Source organism: Dermacentor andersoni, chromosome 6 (genome assembly GCF_023375885.2).
Source record: "Dermacentor andersoni chromosome 6, qqDerAnde1_hic_scaffold, whole genome shotgun sequence".
NCBI lineage: Eukaryota > Metazoa > Arthropoda > Arachnida > Ixodida > Ixodidae > Dermacentor > Dermacentor andersoni.
Window position 1 is genome coordinate 132,042,165 of NC_092819.1, and position 7,763 is coordinate 132,049,927.

General features: G+C 41.5%; 1 long non-coding RNA gene across 1 annotated transcript; it reads right to left on the reverse strand.

Annotated features, from left to right (window-relative positions):
* Positions 1–4,215: 4,215 nt before the first annotated feature.
* On the reverse strand, positions 4,216–7,440 carry LOC140218803 (uncharacterized). Its single transcript, XR_011894993.1, has 3 exons — positions 7,167–7,440; positions 6,467–6,527; positions 4,216–4,430 (listed from the first exon to the last, which is right to left on the reverse strand). It is a non-coding gene; the product is annotated as an uncharacterized lncRNA (long non-coding RNA).
* Between the last annotated feature and the right edge of the window lie 323 nt (positions 7,441–7,763).

Genomic DNA, 7,763 nt, shown 5'->3' on the forward strand with positions numbered 1-7,763 from the left:
TCTATTGAATGCAAAAAAAAACGAAGTTTATCCACGTTCATCCAAAAAAACAAACTATTAAGTAATCATATCTAATTAGAATTCAATAACTCGCGTATTGAACAAGTGCATAGTTGCCGGTTTCTGGGAGTGCGGTTCCGCATCGACCTACGGTGGGCAGATCATGTGAATTATATTAGAATGAAAATGGTCAGATCTATTTGTGTAATCTATCGCATCAGGCATCTTCTTCCACAGAAAGTAAAGAAACAATTATATTTTGCTCCCGTTCATTCCCACCTTGTATACTGTAACCTAGTATAGGGTGCGTGCTATAAAACTGATTCCTTCAAATTGTTTTCCCCTCAAAAGAGAGCCATACGAGTGTTGTGTGCAGACCCAGCAGTCGAAGCAAATGTTTCCGAAACTTATCATGTTCGCAATCTTTTTCGTTCCTATAACTTGAGTTAGGCAGTTTACATTTTCCATAAAATCAAGTAGGATCGATTTTGATACTTTCAGTAATACTTATTTGTCGAGGGATATAACATATGATTTACCTGTTGTCGCGTTGTCCACCACTAGACCTGGAACCAATTATGGAAAACAATTTTTATATCACCAAATCGCAACCCTGTGTAATACGTACCAATCGACTGTGGAAATAGCTGTGCAAAGTACTAGTGTATCGATGTTTAAGAAAAAAGTAAAGATGCTTTTTCCTTCTGTATAATCTCGAAACATATATATTGGCATCAATTGGTTTTTTTCTGTCTTTACTCATTTACTAATGAGGTTTTTGTTCTCGCCGCAGCGTTTTCTGATTTTTGTTTACTGCTAAATATTCTGTGCTGGTCTTTATGATTAGTGTTGGTGTACATTTTATTGTCTTATTGTGGTATTAATTTTAGTGAGCAGCGTTTCTGAGAATTATGTGCTTTGCATGTTCGCCACCGGTGCTACGACTTGTAATACGGGGATAAGGCCTTGTCAGGAGGCATGATTTATCTGCCTCCTTTAGCCTCTCCTTGGGGGCATATTGTATAATATGGCCGAAATAAATACTACTACTTCTACTACTATGCTGTTCATATTGTTTCTCGTCGTATTACAACATATCAAGCAAAAACCAGCAAGACCAGCCACAAGTAGTAATATGGTTCCTTATTCTTGTGCGAATTTCGCTGCCTTTCCCTTATGTTTCTCTCTCTCTCTCTCTCTCGCTGATCCACACGGCCGGCTTTGCACGGTCGAAATAATTTAGTCCCCTGACTTTTTCCATTTGAAACATTTGGTTCCACGCAAATTAGCCGAATTGATTCCATGTCAGCTGTAGCATTTTAGCCGATTGGCCGGATTGATTATATTCCAACTCATCATTTTACCCAAATGGCAAACAACTAATCAGCCCGTGTCCAAGTGACTCAATTCTGTACTAATACAAAAATGGGAACAATTCGAAAGAGGGGACAATTATCCAATAAGTTCAAATTAATTTTTACTATGTTGGAACTACAGTGTGGTAGTAGCGGGACAATGGGAGGGAAGAAGTAAATATTGGTAATGCCCCACTCCTTGCCCCCATTTAGGACCGACCCTCGCATGACGTAACAAGCACGACGTGTTAGTAGAGCAACGGCCATCCTGTCAATGCGCACAAATCAGATAACCGCTAAAACGAACTAACACAGACAGGAAGTGTGTCATTCTTGTGGTAAAGTATACTTGCTCTGCCATAGACAACTCACAGTGAATGCAACATACCCGCAAATAATAACCTGAAAAGGACACAATAGCTTAAAGTCCCTTCTCTGATTAGGACGTTCGCAGTCTCTGCTTTGCATTTTTATTCCCTTGAGAATATGCATTTCTTTTTTAAAGGTGTAAGTTTTTATTTTTCTTTCGGTACTTGACGTTAAACAAAGGGGAAAAAACTCGTGGCGCATATCCATCCGTTTCATTGAATGATAGTCAAAATAAAAATTGAGCATGAGCTCAGTGCGGAAGCTCTCAACAAAACGAAAGCGCTCGTGGCCGGATCGTCTGCGAACAGGAAATGGCAGGAACACCAAGCGTCGTGTGAATTGAAATTTGGATTTTGCCGCACTATCTCTCGCGTATAGATTTGCCCTTTCTTTTATTGCGAAATCTCTTTTTCGGAGAAAATGCCCTCCGGTTAGCTGCTAAGACCACCGCGACATCTCTCGGTGATCTCTTCAATTCATATAGGTGGGCATATTGTGCGACCCACGGGTCTCCTATTGCCATCTGGCGCCGGCTAAGGAGACTGTCAGCGCCTCCAAGATACATTCTGCCTAAGCGTGACATTTCGTAACACTGCGCGAATTGGTTTGTTATACTCTGAGTAACGGTCGGAAAACCAGTCCTCGGTTGATTAATCCGACTTTCAGCTCTTTCAAGCGTATACTTTCTTACTAAAGTAGTTGGCGTTTGCATAATTACCATGCTTACGCACATCGATGAAAGAATCAACAGCCTGTGAAGTGGGGAAAACGATGCTTTTTGGCCGTTTACATAAACATGTATACCTCAAGAACGTTGTGACGTTTCCTTCTGAAATAATATCTGATAACTCTCTTTTCGTTCATCTGTTCATGATAAACCTTTATTCCTTTGTTTCGGGCAGTGTTACACAAAATTCGAAAATTTTGGTCGTATATTAAATAAAAATTCCAATCGTCATGTTTTTCTGTTATTGCGCCAACTTCACTGAGATGAGAAAAGTTCGCCAAAATAAAGCGTGGCCTCCCTCCGATGTTGCTCCTGCAGCGTTACCAGCACCACGCAGTGCACGAAAAGGAAACTCTGAGGCTGAGTTTTCCGTCCATTCGTTTTTTGTAACACCGATAGATGGCGGCACATATCTTGTAGCTTTACTTGGAGCGAATGGTAGCTGGCAGGCACGTACCCAGGATTTTTTTTTGGGGGGAGGCCACCACCATCATCATCATCATCATCATCATCGTCATCATCAGCCTGTTTTATGTGCACTGCAGGACGAAGGCCTCTCCCTGCGATCTCCAATTACCCCTGTCCTGCACCAACTGATTCCAACTAGCGCCCGCGAATTTCCTAATTTCATCGCTCAACCTAGTGTTTTGTCGTCCTCGATTGCGTTTCCCTTCTCTTGGAACCCATTCTGTAACCCTAATTGTCCAACGGTTCCCACGAAACACGCAAGCAGCTATTTGATGTCTAAAAGATGTCTTGAACGGCTAATTCAAAAGCCTAGTAGCTGTCTTGATCAAGACATTTTGTAGCCATGGACGTCTAGAAGTACTTCAGTAAGCCCTGCTAACGTTACGCTAAAAGTTGGCTAATGGACAGCTTGACAAGAACAACCGAAGACTTTTATTAGACATTCCCTCAAATTTTTGCGGCAGCTGTTACAGTAACACGACGTTTGCCCACAGTTACAATTTATTTTAAACGAGGCATGGATATCAGAAAGAAAAAGTTTATATTGTCGGATAGAGTGATGCACAGGTAGTTTTTCCAGATGTGAACCATGGGAATAGTGTAGTACAGCCTCATTGGTCAATTAGTGCTTTTTAATTAGACCAATCAATTGAATGCCGCCTGTCAGAATTATTTTGCAAATAAAACAAGATTTGTATTGTATGCTGATATCATTCCAATGTTCACCCATTGACCTAAACAAAAACATCTCTGCGTTAAACACGTCATTATTGACAAAACTTCGCCCTGCTGCGTCTCCACCAAATTGAAATAGTTTCTAGCAAAGAAACATTTTGTCAGTGATGCTGCAGTTCAGGCAAAAATTACATCCTGGTTTCAGCTACAGGGGGCACAATAGCCTTACACTAGTATACGAAACAGAACACTGTGCTGCAATGAGTTAAGAAATAAAGGATAGTACATCTGGAAAAACACCCTGCGAACCACTCTAACTAGCAATATAAATATATTTTTTCTGATGTCCATGCTTCATTTAAAAGTAAATTGTAACTTACTTTGTGGGTGCCTCTTGTAAGGTAACGCCGCATGCTTGCACAGCATCACACCGAAATAATGGCCAGTTCGTCGGCATACCATCCATTAGTGAATTGCTTGCACGTTGCATGTTACCAGAACTGAAAGATAAATCAAAATATGCTGTTATTTTTTTCATAAACTGTACGATGAGCTTTTCATGCATAAAAGATGATTGCAAGTGAAAATGCAGCAAGAGATCTACTTCACACCATGTCACATACTCATACTTTATTACCTAATAAATTAGAGAAGATGCAGAAAGTGCAATTAACAAGAGTGACAAATAGCAGCAAAGGTGATCATGGATGAATCTTGAAGATGATTGCCGCCGCTGCCAGAGTAGGCCAGCCTTCGTAGGAGAGCACTTGCTGCCCACAAAAGCTTGCTGTCACAGGCCATGCGTGACGGTTCTTGTAGACATAGGCAAGCAGTACCTGTACAGAAGAGGGAAAAAAAGGCGAGGGAGGAAATGGGGATATTGAAATTGGAACTTCAATTAGCAATATGTGCTAAGCAAGAAATTTGGCTCACATTAAAAATAAATTTAAGCACTCCTTTCTCTTAAATTACGGGTATCTTAAGGTATGTATGCGATGACGTTTAAAATGACTAGTATATTTCCTATCATAAGAAGCCAACAAACACTGACACCAAGGACAACATAGGGGAAATTACTTGTGCTTAATAAATGAAATAAAGAAACAATAAATTAATGGAAATTAAAGTGGATGAATAAGCACCTTGCTGCAGGTGGGAACCGAACCCACAACCTTCGCATTTCGCGTGCTATGCTCTACCAATTGAGCTACAGCGGCATCGTTTTCCCATCCACTTTCTTGGGTATTTATGTGTCCTAGTAGAACTCTGGGAGTGTTAGCCAGCGCCACAACTCAGAGACCTTGTTCCTGTCGTACAGTCACTAAGTTGCATAGCAGAGTCAAAGTCAGCCTTTAAATTATTTTATGGTGTTTTGTGGCTAAAAAGCCACTTATCAACCTGCCAAACAAGTCTCAGAAGCTTCCTGCAAAATATAATCAGTTTAAAACAGTAATTCACTCTGCAGGTAAATGATGTACTAACCTAATTAAAAAGTTAAATAGCATTTTATATTGTTAAACTAAAAGCAAGTTTGGGATTTTGCACTGCCTAGCTGTTGCCTTCTTTTCAAACTTCAACATGACACAGTACAGAGTAAGCAGGTAGCAAGCAAAGGAGGACTGGTGATAAAGTAGTGTTCCAAAGCAACACTCCTAGCTGGATCAATCGCTTTTGCTGATATATTTTCATGTGACCCTAATTGGTTTAGGGCAATACCTCACACAAATGATGCAACACCTTGGATGATGCGTCACACAAAATTGAAAGTATCTCATGATGTGATCAAACGATAACATTGCCCACTGTCTTGGAAGTGTTAACATGCTGTTTGCGCAAGAAAGTGCAAAGTGATTCGTATAAGTGGCAAATTCATCAGTGCATCTATAGCCTCAGGTAATTCTGAGCATGTATGTTGACTTGCAATTGAGAAGCCACTGCACATAAAAAGGTGTATTCAAGTGATGGTCCATGCTGAATAATTGCCCACCTAGTGAAAAGGCAAATGTGGCAGGCTAATGGGCCAGGGCAAATAGATTGCTAAATTCTGTTAACACCTCCAATGATATTGTTGAAATAGGTGACAAAAAACAGCACAGGTAAAATTGCAGTTATGACAAAATTTTAAGAGCACCTCTGCAAACTGTTGGAACCCTCAGCATCATGCCTGTTCTACACGCACATATGTTGCAGCGCAATCTATATCTCAGACGCAGGCGCCTCCACACATCACTTTGCAATCTCCTCACAATAAGGTTAAAAAACAGTCTGGCACAAGCTACCTGATGTGATTCATTTTGCAAGCGCCAGCCAAGTGCTGATGGTGGTAGAGCGAAATTGAAGTTTGTCCTTGTATGAAAGCCTCGGCCCATGTTTTATCAATTCTAGTGGCAAAGCACACCTTTTACAGCACACATAAATCTTAAATTAGACTGCTTGCTGATGCTGTACAGTAAATTCCTGTAAAGAAACTAGATCACACTGAAAACATTTAGAATACCAAACTAATCACATACTGGCTTGAATACAGTTGTGCATTAGGGAAGCAAGGTGTAATGTACACTGTTGTAGCAAATTTTTACTCATGTATGGAATACTTGTATGATACTGCAGAGTTAATTTTTGAGTTTTTACATAGCAATGACTACCTACAGGTACATTTTGTAAGGCTTAGGGAAACTAATTATTAGTAGAACTGTGTATGCACACTGGCACTGAGTAATTGGTTATAAGAGTGGCAGCTTCTAACGGACCAGTGCAAAAAGATGCCCGTTTGTGAGACACCAACTAGCTATTTTACCACGAAGTGCTCCCTGGCCTTTAACCATATAGAAAGCACTGGGAGGACCAGAGAGGGTACAGTGCATTGGCTTACTGATCATGATGAGGTCCCGTCATCCAGCTAGCGCCAAGGTACAAGAAGGATGTCCAGCCGTCTATAGAGTGAAAGGAACAAAATAAGATAGCATCAAGTCAGTTGAAAGGCAGATTTGCAGCTACAAATAAGGTGACCCAGCCACAGTCATTCATTAATAAATGCCAAGCTGTCGTGATTTCACTCCCACATGAAGCACCTACTAGGTTAAAGGTTTTGCTGCTTATTTAGAACAAAACACAAGTGAAATTTGTACATCAGCAGACGATTTAATTTGGAATTGTATAGATGAAGTTAACATTGCAGTTATATTTTTGTTTTGCTATAAAGTGGGAACGCTACAAACTGCATAGTCACTGACACACCCGCGCGCACACGCAAAAACAAAAGGACACAAAATAGGGCGAGTTCAGTCTGGTTCAGCATTACAGCCAGCGCGTCGTCTTCGAATGCACTCCTTTCGGTTGGTTCGTGCTACGTTAACCACAAAGACTAACAAGCAGGGCAAAGTTCTGACTGGTGTTGCGGAAGTCGTGGAGCGCGGTAGTGCTGAACGGCTGAACACAAGCAGAACCCTCGTATAAAAGTAATGACGAAAACTCGCAGGGCAGAAGAGCCCATATATCAAGAATTGTCGCGGGTAACACCTAAAAATATTCACATTGTTGACGAAAAACGAAGTGCAATGTATTTCACTTACCGGAAAAAGTGTTATCCGAACGTGCGACGTACAAAGACGCACCGAGACACGAAGGCGGCGAACGCAGATCCCGCCATTGTGGTAGTAAGCCGTCGGCGAAAACGCGCAATACAGCTGATGTCACGAAGCACTGATGCAAAACACAGGGCAAACAGCATCAGCACAGCTAAATGACTCCAGTTAATATCCAGTATAAATGTACATAACGGCTTAGAATGACACACAACTGAATAACGAACCCACGACCGAGACAGCGAGATCTTGCGGGCGGCACTGGCCGTTTTTTCAAACTTCCTGCCTCCCAGTGTTTCCAGTACAGAATAAGATGTCCGACAAATTTGGATTGTGCCGCCGAAGTGATCGCAGTGCGGTGGCTCTGTCACATCGCTGTGCAACGCCGGCGTTTCGCTCCTGCTGCTGTCAGTATACCTGCGGCGCGAGCACAGAATGGTTTCCAGGCGTCGTGTGCGCGCCCCGTATGGAAAACAATAACACGCCCTTGATTTTTGAAGTTCTGGTGTGAAATTATTTAATATTAAAGCCAATTAACTTATGTTGCTTCCAACGAGTTCGATTTGTCTGTGGCGTCTTTTATTC